General features: G+C 44.1%; 1 protein-coding gene across 1 annotated transcript in view; it reads left to right on the plus strand.

Moving 5' to 3' along the window:
- The first annotated feature begins 14,810 nt into the window (after positions 1-14,810).
- The window catches only part of LOC148892032 (VPS10 domain-containing receptor SorCS3-like), a 181,753-nt gene continuing 179,623 nt past the window's right edge, over positions 14,811-16,940 (plus strand). The window contains exon 1 of the mRNA XM_089005560.1: positions 14,811-15,020. The gene's annotated coding sequence lies outside the window, so the exon portion shown is untranslated. The remainder of the gene's footprint in view (positions 15,021-16,940) is intronic.

The raw sequence follows: 16,940 nt of genomic DNA on the forward strand, positions 1-16,940 counted from the left end.
TGGGAAGAGAATCGATGTTACAAATGTTGGGAGGAAGTTAGTTCCGGAGTTTGGGGGCAGAGCAGCTGAAAAATGTATAAAGAAGAATTTTAAAGTTGAGACACTGGCACCCTTGGAGGACGGGGTGATGTGGTGAAAGGATGAGGTTCTGGTGATGATCCGGGCTGAAGAATTGAAGTTTGTGAAGAAGTTTCTGAGGGACACAAAGGTGAATTGCAAGAGTCAATCCAGGAGGTGACAAGACTGGTGTGAGGGTTGAGAGACGGGTGAAGACGATTGATATTGCGTAGATGGAAGTTAATATGCATACATATCTTTCATTTTGGATTAGAATGTAACGCTTTCAAACACAGAGTATACTACAGTGTTAACAGGTTACAGGTAGCAAGTGGCGTTTAAATTGTTACATTTTTATAATAATACATTTTATTTCAAGCGCCTTTCAAAACACCCAAGGATACTTTACAATAAAAACAATAAAACAAAGCACATAACAATAAAACCATAAGTAAAATGATACATAATAAAATAGCAGATAGAACTTTACATTGAAAGCAATTTTAAACAAGTGGGTTTTGAAGTGAGCCTTGAAAATAGGGAGGGAGTCAATATTGCGGATGTTGGGTGGAAGAGAATTCCAGAGTTTGGGAGCAGAGCGGCTGAAAGCTCTGCAACCCATCGTGGTGAGATGGGCAGAGTGCACGTAGAGGTGAAGGGAGGATGAAGATCTGAGGGACCGAGAGGGAACAGAGATTAGAAGCAGGTCAGAAAGATAGGGAGGAGCAAGGTTATGGATGGCTTTGAATGTAAACAGAAGTATTTTGAATTCCATACGATGTTTAACAGGTAGCCAGTGGAGTTGCTGGAAGACAGGGGTGATGTGGTGAAAGGAGGGGGTTCTAGTGATGATCCGGGCTGAAGAATTTTGGACGAGTTGGAGTTTATGGAGAAATTTCTGGTTGATACCGAAGAGAAGTGCGTTGCAATAATCGATGCGGGAGGTGACGAGACTGTGGATAAGGATAGCAGTGGGGTGAGGGGTGAGCGAGGGACGGAGACGGTTAATATTACGGAGGTGGAAATAAGCAGACCGAGTTATGTTATTTATATGGGACTGAAAATATAGTGAGCTATCGAGGATGACACCCAGGCTCTTGACCTGAGGGGAGGGGGACACGGTTGAACTGTCAATGGTGAGAGAGAAACTGTTAGTTTTGTGGACGGTGGATTTGGTACAGACAAGGAGAAGTTCGGTTTTGTCACTTTTTTCTTCCTCTCGATCAAAGTAACATTGCTAAATTCAATATGTTCAAACATCCACCAATCCATTATCCATCCCGCTTATTCCTCATTCATTGGAGCCTATCTTAGCCGTCTTCGGGCACTAGGCGGAGTACACCCTGAATTGGTTGCCAGCCAATCACAGGGTACACAAAGACAAACAACAGTCACTCTCACACTCACACCGAGGGACAATTTGGAATGTTCATTCTGCCTGGTATGCATGTTTTTTGAATGTGAAACCGGAGGACCTGGAAAAAAAACCCACGCAGGCCCAGGGAGAACATGCAAACTCCACACAGGGAGGCCAGAGCGGGACGCAAACCGGCGATCTCTGCACTGTTAAGCCGGCGTGCTAACCTCTTGACTACTGGGCCGCCCTATGTTGAAACAGTGAGGATAGGGAAAAACACTCGGTCCGAAGCCAATGTGGTAATGAGGTGACCGGGGAATGCCAGTTTTCTTACACAGTCTCAAAAGGTTTTACCCAGCCCAATTAATCCTGCTAGTTAAAAAGGTCATGGCTCTGTGTTAAAGGGCTTGGAAAAATATATAAAAATACCTTTTACAGTGACCTCATTACTTAAATTTCATCATTCATTATAAATGATTGATACTGTCTTCAATAGGTTAGATTCAATAGGAGTAGAATGGTGCAGAACTTTTGCAAAACTACAGCTCACCTGCTCTTAACCTGGCTCTCATATTTTTCGTTTAAGTAAAGATCAATACAGAAAATGTCCTATCGTGAACAAAGTTAATAATCCGACTGTGGAGTCATGATGACAGTTGCTATTAAAGCAGGGGTGCCGAAAGGAGACCAACCTTGGATCAGTGAGGCCAACCAATGGATTTTCTGGCTCTCAATTAAGGCCAACACTTTTCTATTCTGCTCCTGCCATCTTGACTTTGGATGAAAAAAAAACCCGATCAGACACAAATATTCCGATTTGCTCTTGAACCCTCTTTCTCAAGCTCAGGACTGTCCTTCAGTCACGAGTGTTCAACATGCAGACATACACAAACAACAGTAACACATACCCTACATTATCAACGTCTTCATTGGATACGTATCCACTTCAGCTCATTGGCTGTAGTGCTCACATGCTTATGTTGTGCAACTATACGATTTGCTTGACCAGTAGCCAAAATACTAAATAAGGTACTTTTTAACCTGTCACATTTCGCTTCCTCTCCAGTCTGATTGCGATGCCTTACCACAACCACCTCCATCCTCCCTGTTCACCACTTGTCAAGGTTTGGAATTTGTTGCACCTGTCTTTTAAATATACGGTTCATGTGGCATACATTTTCTCTCAGGCTAAAAATAAGGACACTAATTTGAGTCTTTTTCCCCACCTGTTCTTCCCTATTGTGTTTTTGTTCACTTCTCAGATATCGCTTAGTTAACAGCAAACTGAAAGGCTTTCCATTCTTTCCCCCCCTGGTGGTCATTGTTTAGTTTATAGCACGGTAATGCCCCTCGGCGTGACAAAGAATGCACACAGTCTCTGGCACAGCTGGTCAGGCTTTTATTAAACAAACGTTGCAGTTAGCACAATCATACCGGAGTTGTTGGTGGCGCAACTCACGCTCATGCTTTTCACTCCAGCTCTCTCGCGGACTACTCGTTCGGGTCCTCCCTCTCTCCGTGACGTCATGCTCCCCCGACTAGCCCAGCCCCCAAACATGCAAATCACAAGCACTGGACGTTACACTACCCTCCCCTTTATGAAACCCTCACCCCGAGGGGTCAACAAAAAATCCTCTTGCCATATCTGTCGTGGCCTTCATGTCCGTCCCTGTGGTCGACCTGGCACTAAGTCAATTCTGCCTCGCACTGGCTGACCCGGGACACAACAGGTGGGAGGTGATTCCCCAGCCTGGACGATCCGCCTCTCGCTCCGCACGTCACAATTCCGCTTACATTTTGTGGCTTTTAAAACGTCCCGTCCGAGGATACAGGGGTCAATCACGTCAGCTGCCCAAGATGAATGGGCTGTCGACGAACCCCCCAGGGCAAAAACAAATGTCCCTTTTCCCTTCATCTTGGCCGTTTCCCCGGTCACTGTGCTCAGTTTTGCATGGGTCGACTTTAAGACAATTCCTCCTGGAACAACATCAGGCCTCACGATCGTGCCCGGAGACCCAGTGTCCACCAAGGCTGTCCAGGCAATGTTTCCAATCTGCATGCGGACATGACTGGGGTCCCCCACGTCTGTCCAACCCACTGTCATCGCTATGCATGTGGATTGCAGTTCCCGGTTGACCACATGAGGGGTCTGCGCTGCCCAGCCTTCAGGGACCCTTCGCCGTTTCATCTTTGAGCAGCACCGCAGCAGATGACCTGGCTGTCCACACCCCCAGCAGACAGCTGGGCGTACACATCGACCACTCCCTTCCTCCCGTGTGCTGGGCAGATATTTAACGCACACACAAGCTTCTCCACCGACGCCGGCAGGCACTCCATACCTATTGACAAGGTCGCTGAAATGGGGCAAGCTGCTGTCTGCAGTACTCCCTTGACTGCGATCTCTCTCTCTCTCTGGCACAAGGGCAACTGCCTCCCCCGGCGCCGCTGGGTGGGCAAGCTGGACATGCAGGTGCAGTTCATCTGGTCTGAGAGGTTGGATTAACTGGTCACGAATCAGTTCATCTCAGATGTCCTCTGGCATCCCAGCATATGCACGTCAACCCAGGCTCTCGATCGCATGGGCAAGACAATGTAGCGGCTCACCGAGATGTCGATCACTCTGCTTGAACTCGCAGCGCAAGAAGTCTTTCAAATTGAACTCCCCAAAGCGCCGCTCCACAGCGCCCGCCAGCGCGCTGTAATCAAGTCTCTGTCCAGGGCTCAGTAGCAGCAGACATGAGGTAGCCGCCTCAGTCAGTGAAAGCACTAACTGCACTGCTTTCACCTTGTCCGGCCAGTCCAATGTTTCGACCACCAATTCGAACTGTGCAACTCGAACTGTGCAACTCGAACTGAACCATATACGCTTCTCAACTTCCTTTCCTGGAGAATTTCGGTGCCTTCATGGAGGGCCACAAGACCAAGGGCGCCGCCATTAATGCTCGCAACGCTCCTTGTGGCGGCGGCAGCACTTGCACTTCCCGTAATGGCAGGCTCACGCCCATTCTGGTGCGGATTGCCAGCGTAAAGACGACCACACTCTATGCCACTTGACTCCGACACGTCAATTCCGCATGGCAAGGCCTCCCCCTTTACCTTCTGCCGAGTAGCGTCGTCGTGGAACATCTTCCCTCAAAAGTTGGACGTGCGACGGGTGAGCTTCTGACACCAATGTAATGCCCCTCGGCGTGATAAAGAATGCACACAGTAGCTGGCACAGCTGGTCAAGCTTTTATTAAGCAAAAGTTGCAGTTAGCACAATCATACCGGAGTTGTTGGTGGCACAACTCACGCTCATGCTTTTTACTCCGGCTCTCTCGTGGACGACTCGTTCGGGTCCTCCCTCTCTCCGTGACGTCATGCTTCCCCGACTAGCCCAGCCCCCAAACATGCAAATCACAAGCACCGGACGTTACAGTACTAAATTACTGTGGATGAGTTTTGAAGGATTATTTCAAATTATCAAAGTAAAAAAAAGGCAGTCACCTTTATTGTCAAATATGCTAATAATAATAATAATAATAATCATCATCATCATAATATTATTTTATTTAAAACCAGATTCTTATCTTACAGACAGTGTACTGACAATACACTGTCTGTAAGATAAGAATCTGGTTTTAAATTAGATATCAAGTAGACAGGATTAACTTAATACAACAATAATAATATATTGTTTAGTTAAGCCTCTGACATGGTATTTTGCTTTTCTCAATGATATGTCATGACAATAATGTCAAGATGTGCGTCTTAAATGTCATGATTTGCGTCTTCAACAATGTAATGATGTGCATCATCAATAATGTCATGATGTGTGTCTTCCGCCATATTTACTTAGCCTGTATAACCTTCTGATACGCAGAGTGAACCAAGTTCATTCTTGGAGCCATCTGTTAACCTTGATTTGCTGCATACTGGAGACTTTGTGGAGACAGGCTGATAAAAGCTAGGAATTGTTTTGGACGAATGCCGCCTCAGTGTCGCGCCATAGTCTTGATACCGCCCTTCTGATGAAATAAATATGTTGTGTGTCCATGATGTGAACACACTCGAGATCATCGATGAGAAGGTTTCTTCCGCCGTCATCTGTACTTTCTTGAAGGTGTCGGACGTTTTGCCTCCTATCCAAGAGGCTTTGTAGGCGAACTAAAGTCTTACTGGTCGCACCGGCCCTATTTATATATCCCTAAAACATGGCGGCGCCGGACGCAGCTATGATACTCTCAGGTTGGGGGGGGGGCAGAGGACCACTCCCTGTGGCCCCACTGATTGTTCCTACATTCCTAACTAACGACTGGCCTGTTTGCCCCCCTCCCTCCGGTATCACGTCATCAGCATTACGAATGTTGTATAACCTGTTTTTCCTAAGCAGGTTATTGTATGAATGATCCAAATTGAACCTCACCCCACCAGACCGGTTTAATGAAGGATTTTGTTGTTTCATGAGAATCGCTTCTTTTACTCCACTTTCAAACCATCTATGTTCTTTCGCTAAGATTTTAACCTCATTGTCGTCAAATGAGTAGTTACTAGCTTTTAGGTGCAAATGTACTGCCGATTGAGGCCCACTCGTATTATCCCTGCGATGTTGATAAAGTCTTTTTTTGAGAATTTGTCTCCCCAATGTACTGCTCCTTACAATTTTCATTCTTACAATGTATTGAAAAAACTACATGACTTTGTTTTTCATTTGGCAGCCTATCTTTTGGATGCACTAATTTTTGCCTTAATGTGTTTATCGGCTTGAAATAAGTAGGAGTTTTGTGTTGCCAAAGGACTCTTTGTAGTTTTTCAGAAACTCCTGCAATGTAACGTACTGCTACTCCTCTCCTTTTTGTATCTTAAGAATTTTCGGTTTCATTCCCTAGTCTTTCTTTCTGACATTTGTTGAATGACCACTGATTGTACCCACAGTTAGTGAGTGCTGTCCTGATATGTTTTGACTCATTTTCTCTACCTTCAATGCTTGTTGGTATTAGTTTAGCCCTATGCTGGAGGGTTCTGATAACTCCTAGTTTGTGTTGTAAAGGGTGGTTAGAATCAAAAAGTAAGTATTGGTCAGTGTGCGTAGCCTTCCTAAAGACTTCTATTTTTAGCGCGCTGTCCTCTTTTATAATTACTTTACAATCCAAGAAGGCTAGTTGGTTCTCTTTGGAGCATTGGAGCATTGGATATGCCTTTATTAGTCTCATAGTGGAGAAATTTACATTTCACAGCAGCAAAGTGATGAAAGGAATGAAAGTAGAAAAACAAAATACATGAGCTGCTGGAAAGGCAGCCACTCTCGGGGCGCCGTCTTGAAGTCAAAAGAACAAAAAAAAAACCTAAATAACAAATAATATGACGGCATAGAGACAATATGACAAACAAAGACACAGAGAGACATTCATTCTTCAGGACTTGCTGTACCCTCTTTGTGATGACATGAAGCAGTTCTAGATGAAAGAGGAGAGGATCTTTAATGTCCTCACGAGTAAATTTAATGTCTACCAAGTTGAGGTGATCTGTGAAGGATTGAATTTCTTTTTTTTAATTATGACAAAAGTATCGTCCACATATCTAAACCAGTGTCTAGGTTTTGTCCCCGGGAAGGATGTGAGGGCCTGTTTCTCCATCTCTTCCATGTACAGATTAGCCACTATGGGTGAAACTGGTGAGCCCATAGCACAACCATGAATTTGTAAAATTTCTCCCTAAATTGAAAATACGTAGTATTAAGGAAGATTTCCAAAAATTGGCAGATGTGATCCGGTTTAAGTTTGGTTCTTTCACGCAGAGAAACGTCCGACAGCAGTCTCGTCCTCACCACTGAGACTCATGCTGGGGTTGGGACAGATGTAAAGAGAGAAGTCACATCGTAAGATGCCAAAGTTTCCTCAAGTTCCAATATAAGGTCTTTCATCCTCTCTACAAACCCTGTGGTGTTCTCTACGTGATATTCTCTGTTACCAACCAACGAAGCTAAGATAGTTTTTAAATATTTGGCTACATTGTATGTAGAGGAGTCAATGCTACAAACAATGGGTCTGAGGGGGAACCCTTCTTTATGTATTTTTGGCAGGTGTCAGCGACGGGGTTATTATATAGAATCGGGAAATCGGGACGAGGAAGGGGAAGGAACGCTCGCTCCTTCCTCCCGCCCCTCCTTTGATTTTTTTATCCCCGTAGTTCGGCCCTCCCGGTAACGGGCGTTCGAGGGAAGCGGGACCGCGAGAGTGAGAGAAATTGCGCGAGCGAGACGAGGAAGGGCGCGCGCGCACGGCGCTCCTCCGCCGCTCCGCCACTCAGCCCTACTCGGCCGCGGCGACCGCAAGTTCCTCCTTTCCGACTTCCCTTTATTTACGCGAGCCGATCGCAGAGAGAAATTTGTCCACGTTCTCACTGCCCCGAATTAAATAATCCTAACTTCTTTTGCACAGTCCACCCGGTCTTCCTCCGTACCTTCTTCTCCTCCGACGAGTAACCGCGAAAGAAGCGGACTCCGGGCTTCCCAAGGCCCGCCGCTTTCATTCTTTTTTCAGAATCGGAAATTCGGGAAACGGAAACTGCGCTTTTGCGGCAGCTTCCTCATATTTTTCACGCTGTTGCAATTGGTATAAGACCTGGATAAGGTTTAATCATCGTTGTTACGATCATTCGGGTTGTTTTTTAGGGGTTTTTTCGTAGGTTTACGGAGATAACCCACGAGCCGGAATAAAAATTGCTTTGAAACTTTTAAACGTCGATTCACAAAAAGAGGAAACCGCCGCAACGGACAGTGCCTCTCGCCGTTTCACACTTTTATTCATTTTTATTATTTATTATTTATTCATTATTATTCATTAGGAGGTTGGAACCGATGGGATCACTTGATATCTTTTCAGAGACGACAATGACTCGCGCTTATATAATCAACGGGTTTTATTTCCTTTCTCACACGATGCGGAACCGGTATTTCACAACTGCGATCCCGGAATTCACAACCTTTTAATGCCAATTACATTTTTTGTCGATTCTACCAAGGAAAAAAAAAGGATACATGAATAAAACATTTTTATAACAATCAAAATAAAATAATAAAATAATAATCACAAATTTTAATAAAATCATCTTTTCTATGCGGTTATGCTTTTGTCTATCATCAATTAACCCTTCACAGATTGATCAGGTCTAGAAACGCTCTCCGAGACAGCATGCCTAATTCTTTAATGGTAATTTTTATCGATTGTTGGAACTTGATTTCTTACCACTCCGGAACGAACTCGAGCCCGCTCCTGTGAGGCGATCTCTCGTAATTCCATCAATCAAAAATCTTCAAATTAAGTCCAATTCAAATTGGAAAAAAATTGATAAATCCACAATTTCGGCTGAACTAAAATTACACTTTTTTTTCTAAGAAGCCTTCGTGAGACCAAAAGGGAAAGGAAATGGACCAAGAAGAGACTCTGAGCCCGTGCCGTTGGACACATCTCGCCCGCGAGCTCTCGAATCCCCGGATTCTCTATAGTTCCTGGCCATTTCCCTGGAGATTCAGGTATGTGTTGATGCCGTCGGGCCGGTCCATGCCCGACGGATTTCAGAGCCTGAATACATCCGTGGTCCCATCTCACTTGGGCCCCCCCTAAGTCTAAGGGAGAAGGGTTGCCGTCTTCTTGGTCACGGAGCCCGAAGGCTCGCTGACCGCACGCTATCTCCTTCTTCTTCCCGCTTCTCCCGTTGTCTTCTTTGATTTTGCAATCGTTCCTGTTTTATACCATTCGTCACATGAGGTCATGGAAGATTACATCTCCTCCTCCAAGCCGGGAGGAGCGAGTACAGTTCAATTGAGGACACGCAGGGCGGTCCTCTCAGGAGGCTGTACAGTTCATTCCAGGACACGTAGGCGGTATTCACAGTAAAGAGTAAAGTTCATTCCAGGACATGTGGGTGGTCTTCTCCGGAGGGAGGGATCATGCCGCTCTGTCCTTTTTCTGGCTTGAACTGGTTTGATCTAGTTGGACCTCGCATCTCAAGCGAGGCTGACTCATATCATGTGAGCTGATTCAATTTTCCGATGATAGATATTTTTTTCTTAAAGCGTTTTGCAGCTGGTTATAACATATATATGCATTTGTGTATTGCTTGTATATGACTCCCGTTTATGTTCTTTCTTTTGTTCCACATCATATGACATTGCAGGGAGGTTTGCAATGATCACAAGGCAATATTCTTCACTCCAAGCGGTTACAAAGCATTGCGTAAGCGTAAGCATTTTTATTTCTGCTCCTTTATTTGTTGTCTCGCAACGACTGATTAAATAAAAAGGAAATATGTATGAAGAAAAAGAACGCTTTTTCTTTTTATAAAATTCACTTCTTTTACACGTGGTCAATTTTTTATAAGTTGTCAATTTCTATAATCATCTTCATATGGCTTTTTATAAGGCATTGACTTTGGAATGCTTTATTTTAGCAGTTACATTTTTACCATATTATGACTGGTTTATATTGATCTGGCCTGAGGCTGAGCTAGGATCCCTCTGTCCCCACCTAGTGGCCGAATTGGGAATTTCAGAAGGACTTAAACCAATCCAATTTCCATCCAATTTCATTTCTTTTTATTTTTGGGCCTCTTCTCCTGCCTGACGAGGCGCGTTACCTTGACACAGGCCATAGATACATGGCGTGGCCTCTCTCGGGTATAATCTAAAATACATCTGTTTGTCTATATGTTTTCCTTTCTCTAACTTTTGGAGACAGTCTATCATTTCTTTCTTGTATCTATTGGAAGGGTCCCTTTTTAGTTGCTCATAAGTATTAGAATCACTGATTAACCTATTTGTTTTGTCTTCATAATCCAATGTGTTGAGAAGCACTGTGCATCTGCCCTTGTCTGCTGGCAAAATAGTAATATTTTTGTCTTTTTGTAGAGTAATTAACGCCTTTCTCTCTTCTAATGTTATGTTGGACGGAGGTAGTTTGGCACTACTGAGAAGGGCTGATATTTTAATGCGTAGATCATCTGCCTCTGCATATGAAAGTTTGTTATTTTTAATAGCCGATTCAGTAGCTGTGATGTAATCCATTGTAGGTATTGTTTTAGGAGTTACTGAGAAATTTAAACCTTTGGTTAGTACAGCCTTTTCTGTCTCAGAGAGATCTCTGTCTGACAAATTTTTGATCCAATTCTCCCTTGAAATCTGCTCATTCCCAATTTTTCGCGTGTTTACCAGTAGCTGAGATTGTTTCAGTCAAAGTAATTTTTGAAATTTACCCTTTTATCTCTCTTTGGTTTTGCTGTGGTGCCTCATGTATCCTGATTTAGTAAATTCACACACTTCCTGATAGATTTTGTGGGTAAGTTTAGTTTGTAATCGCTGATAATAAGTTTCTATTTCTGACTGCTTGATTTTTATCTCTATGTTAAGTCTCCTAATTCGCAAATTTAGTATTTTCCTAGTTCAATTTGGATCGTTCATACAATAGCCTGCTTAGGCGAAACAGGTTAGACAACATTCGTAATGCTGATGAGGTGATACCGGAGGGAAGGGGGAAAACAGGCCAGTCGTTAGTCAGGAATGTAGGAACAATCAGCGAAATGTAGTCTCTTTCTCTCTTATTTCTTTCCAACACACTAAACTTCCCACCTCAACTGGTTGAAAAACTAAGCTTAATTGGTGGTAGTAAGTCTCCCCATGATTACTTTAAATACAACCCCCTCACATTTAGTGAGAAAATATGCAATGAGTCCAGTCAAGAGTCGCATTTATCTACACATATGCAAATATTAGTAAAACACACATTCAACCAAGCTAAATATCTCCAATGTTTTTATCGAGTCACCTACAAAACCACTTGACCTCATCCAACAACGCACCCACAAACTGGCACATTAGGGGTGTCCGGGCCAACATAGTAAAACAAATGTCTACTTTTTGTCAACAATAACACCCTTTCATTCTCAAACCTCCTCTCACACACATACACACAAGACATATTTTGAGACTGGATCATCTCTCTTGCGCACACACACAGGACACATTTTGAGCACTAATGCAGTTCAGTTGACAGAGGTTACCAATGTTCAGAAATGCACATTCAAATTCACATCATGAGCTGCATAGAATAACGCTAAACACAAATAAGATATTTTTTTTTAATTTAAAACATCTACTTCACATCTACTTCCGCCTTCGTCTGACGAAGGCGGAAGTAGACGGCGAAACATGTCAGGTATTTGAAACACCTACAATACACTGTCTGTAAGTAAAGAATCTGTTTTAAATTAGATATCAAGTAGACATGATGAACTTAATACAACAAATAAGATATACCCACGCATGCACGCACACACACACATGCACACCACTACTGTCGAAAAAGCCGCTATCTTTTTCTGCATTCCTTCAAAAATTGACTCCCCCCCCCAACATGAGGCCAACAAGAAAATACCCAATATCCTGACAATTAAGCAGAATTTTATACAGTTCCTTTGTATTCAGGCAGGTGCACTTATGTGTTTTTCAGTTAGTCAAAAAAAAAATATATTAAAATGTATATGATGATATCCACATAATTAGATATTAAAAGCTATTTATGAACTTTTTTAAAAACGATTTTCTTATTAAGACCCTCTGTCCATTTCATCCGGCGGTCAACATTTTTACTGATTAGTCTAATCATTTTTCCTCAACAAATTCTCTGTTGGGATAAAGTAGCGAGCCTCCATTCACACAGTTTACATTTTTTTTAATCCGTTCTCTCTCCATCTCTCATTCTTCTCTCTCTTAATCGCTCCACACACATCACACGCATTCCTCACTTTCTCACCCAGCACAACAACACTCATTCGGAATGGTTAGGTCAGGTGTATGCCACAGATATAACCATTCACTTTCCCTATTGAACTTTCCCTCAAAATCACTTTTTGGTTTTCAAATTTTTTGAAAGTGTTCAAAGTACTTGATACAACCCAATCAAAAGGGCCGATGCTTAATTTATCAGAAGCGCTCGAAACCTTCAAAAGTACTTGCAATAATTTCAACAAAAGTACTCGAACATCAGACTCACAAAAGTGCTCGAAACCTCAATTTTCCTTCAAAAGTACTCGAAAAAAATCAATCCTAAAGTACTTGATCGTTAATTTAGCAAAAGCACTCAATCCTCCTCACAAAGGTACCTGGCCCCGATCGTACCCCCTGCGTACGCTAATCTTTACTTCAAAGGTGTTTGACTCTTTTTGCAAAAACACCCGATCCTTTTTACTCTTCGTTCGGACTTATAGTTTCTATGATTCTTTGCGAGAACGTAACAACCTTTCCAAAAATAAATAAATAAGAATAATAACAATTGCTCATTCCACTGTTCGTCCAGCCACAATTAAACTTTTTAGAATATTGATTAAGGACGTAAATCTTACCTTGATTTCAGCCAACAGGCAGAAGATCAATTTGGAGGATAATTATCCTCTTAACCTTGTCAAATCTGTTGGGTGCCTCACGTTCTGTCTGTTGACAAATACCTCACGTCAGGGTCACCATTTGTTGGAGGAGCGTGGCCTTGTTTCCTGCGCTTTTTCGTTAATATCGGATGATGTGGATTTTGGCAATCTCAATAAAGGCTGGAGTCGATGAACAGTACCTTCGAAGGGTTTATTTACAGAATATTCCAGACACACATGATTTACAGATGCTAGCTGCTTGATCACGAGGTACAGGTAACATCCGATTTACGACCGGTGGGAGTTACGACCACCCGCATTTATGACCACGACTGCCAGACCCTTTCCTTTCTACAGCTGGGACCGCTACTGGAGATCTGCAGCGTGTTTGGGATGTATTTGGTAGAATAAATACTCGAGATGGTCCTTCTTGTTTCGATTGAACAAGTAGGATGTTTATTTTCCGGAGCACAGAGAGAAATCACTTTTCTCAGCATTAAGAACTATTTTTTTATCGCTGTCAAAGGACCATATGTAGTGTTGTGGCTGCATTGCCAGATCCGCTCAACATTCAGCATGCCTCATTTATCTTAACAGAGAATATTACAGCATGGCACAAAATGAGGATACAAAATAACTGTTTATTCACAAACGCAAATGACAATTTTGGACAGCCAGCGCGTGATGGTATTGCGCTACCTGTCAGTTATTTGTTTACTGTGGTTTATTTATGTATTTATTTGTTTATTTTAACTGTGCAGAACTGGAATCGGCAATGTCCACCCCCCCCAAAAAATCTGAATGTCAGGCTTTTGTTACAGCATCGGTTGGATTCAAATTCCATGCACAAAGTATTACAAAAGGCAAAGAATAAAGTGTGTTATTTTGTGACTAGGGGTTGGATTCCGTTGCCCATTGACAAAACAATACAGGCACAAACTTATAGTTCTTCTTTTCTGTGTAGAACAAATATAAACAATTGTACACAGAGTGATACACACATGAACCTATTCACTGGTATTCCCAGGAAGGAAATACATCTTAATATTCAAAGGTTTTGATGCTTGGATGGCTTTTTAATTCTGAGGAAATGTGTCTCCTGACAGATACCATCAATGTGAGGCTCTCAAGACAACTGCAGCATGATTGCAAAGGGTTCATTTTACCTGCGACATGTCCTTTCTCATTCCATCCTAGAAAGCCTCCACATGGCTCAAGGTTACACTATTACCAGGAGAAATTATTGGAAGGAGCAAGGGAGACACATCGAGCCGAGTCCCTATTCCCCAACATAAAAGTCTTATCTTTTTATTAGTTCTCCAACCAAGAACAAATGGTTGATGTCATAGCAAGAAAAGCTTAAAAAATAGAGCATCCCTCATTTACCAATTGACCGTTCATCACACTCGTAGGATGTTAAAAAATATGTTTGACAGTGCCCAAATTTGCCCATTCCTGTATTGATGCATGACTTGCTGTTAAGGAGGGCTGTCCATCAAATTATTCCAAAGTACAACATCCAACCCTAAAAAAAATAATATTGATGTTCTAGACAGACAGACGGATGGACGGACGGACAGGCGGTCGGACGGTCAGACGGATGGACAGACGGACAGACGGATAGATAAAAATGGACATCATTAAGAAAGGTTAGAAATGCTCAAAAACTCAAACAGTTTAATGACAGTCTTAGAGGACCATTTCGTAAATCACACCACACTTTTTTTATTTACTGTCACAGCTTGGATTGATTCAGACGTAGCATGACTGAAGGCCTAGGGGTGATATGCACGGCCCGCCACTGGTTATGACATGTATTATTGTTACTTTTTTTATTTTACAATGCCATTCCAAATAGAAAATAATGGATCAGTATTAAGATCAGTATCAGACTTTCCAGGGACTAATCTTCTTCTTATTTTCCTTTTGGCTTTTCCCGGCTTTTCGGCGCCAAGGATCGACGCTGTGTACACCCCTGCTCCTACGAGGCTCCGGGAATCTCCAACGCCCGGCAACCACCAGCAGTCTTGGGCGCCGGCAACGAAAGCGAGCTGCTTTTCATCACGGGACTCCTCGTGAGGAAGACGTTTTCTGGTGGACAGCGGGGCACAAGTAAGCCTGCTGACGCCCACCGCCGCGGAAAAGACGGTGGATGCGGGCCTCCCCTGTGCGCGGCTAACGGCTCGCCCATCGCCAACTTTGGCTCCAGGTTGGTGACTGTGTGCTTCCATGGACGGGAATTCAAGTGGAACTTTATTGTAGCCTTGATCACAGTTCCAATAATCATTCATTGTTTGACTGACGCCATCTCTTTCACGACTTTGCCGTGTGAGGCTGGAGGGATCGGAGCGTTAACACACGCAAATTATTTAACGTCAGGTAACGTTTACGAACGTCTGCTGACCGATTTCCCGTCGTTAACTACTCCCGCCTTTTCCAATTCTGAGACGAAACACGGCGTAGAGCATTTCATCCCCATGGTCGGCTCGCCAGTTTTTGCCCGCGCTCGTCGCCTCGACGCGGCAAAATTGCCAATGGCAATAAGGGAGTTTGCGACGATGGAGCGCTTGGGCATTGTGAGGCGTTCCAACAGCCCGTGGGCCTCACCATTACACATGCTGCCCAAAAGTGACGGTTCTTGGCGTCCGTGCGGTGATTTTGGTTGGCTAAACAATATAACCACACATGACCGTTACCCCAATCCGCACATCCCAGACTTTTTCCACACGTTTGGCCGGCTCCTTGATTTTTTTCTAAAGTTGATTCAGTTCACGCTTATCACCAGGTGCCGGTATGGGCAAAGGATGTGCCGAAAACTGTGGTAATAACCCCATTTGGCCTTTTTTAATTTCTCCGCATGCCTTTTGGCCTGAAGGGGGCCTCACAGACCTTTCAAAGTTTGATGGACTCATTCTTGCGAGGCCTGGATTTTGTATTTGTCTATCTCGATGACATCCTTGTGGCTAGCCCTTCACCGGAGGAACACCTGTCACACTTAACGAAGGTTTTCAAGCGTCTTGATTCGCACTGTCTTGTCGTTAACCCTGTGAAGTGCCAATTTGGTCTGTCCAAGATCGATTTCTTGGGGCACCACATTTCTCCACAGGGTGCCATCCCCTTTCCTGCCAAAGTGCAGGCAGTGGTGGATTTCCACCGCCCGGCCACAGTTAAGGCTCTGCAGGAGTTTTTGGGCATGGTTATTTTTTACAACCCGTTCCTCCCTCACGCAGCCGAGAACCTACAACCCCTCTATGGTGCCTTGAGAAAAAAGAAGGCTAATGACCCCATCGAGTGGCCCCCGCAACGAGCACAGTCCTTTCAACGAGCCACGGAAGCATCTCTTCTGGCAACCCGATTTCAACCGCACCGGTGGCCTTGACTACCGATGCGTCTGATGTTGCCGTAGGGGCTGTGGTCCAGCAGCTTGTGGAAAACGAATGGCAGGCCTTGCAAGATAACAAACGCAAGTATAGTGTTTTCGACAAAGAGTTTTTGAGCACTCCATCTTGGAACGCGCCATTTTCGTTTCCTCCTCGAGGGGCGCCGGTTCACCGCATATGTGGATCACAAACCACTCGCATTGTCACACTCACATGTCGAATGTAACTGGACCGTGGTCGGTCCGACAGCAACGACATTTAGCAGCCATTTCAGAATTTACGACAGACATTCGGCAAGTGTAACCCTGTTGCAGATTGTGTGTCCAGTCCAGGTGGATTTTTCAGTGATGGCCACCGCCCAATCTGGGGATCAGGACATCCACGCACTCTAGGCAGCAGGCACGGCCCTAAGCTTGAGGAGGTGGCACTATATGAAGGGGGTCCCGCGCTCCTCTGCGATGTGTCTACGGGTCGCACTCGTCCCCTGGAGTGGCGTCGGCGAATTTTTGAATCTATTTATCCTCTTACACCCTGGCATCCCGGCTACAGTCAAACTACTTGGGGCCAAGTAGTCTGGAAATACCCAACAGCCACCAGAGGAACTGATGGCCGAATTCCAATCCGTTTTGGCTGTCGGATCATCTCGTGATTCCGGTCGTTTATCCGGATCACAAACGAGAACACGTACCATCTCCACCCACCTGTACCTGCTGTTGAGGGCTAACCTGGACGCTGCCTGTCACTGGACG

This window comes from Hippocampus bargibanti, linkage group LG10, assembly GCF_051943395.1.
Source record: "Hippocampus bargibanti isolate YZ-2025 linkage group LG10, ASM5194339v1, whole genome shotgun sequence".
NCBI classification, from domain to species: Eukaryota; Metazoa; Chordata; class Actinopteri; order Syngnathiformes; family Syngnathidae; genus Hippocampus; species Hippocampus bargibanti.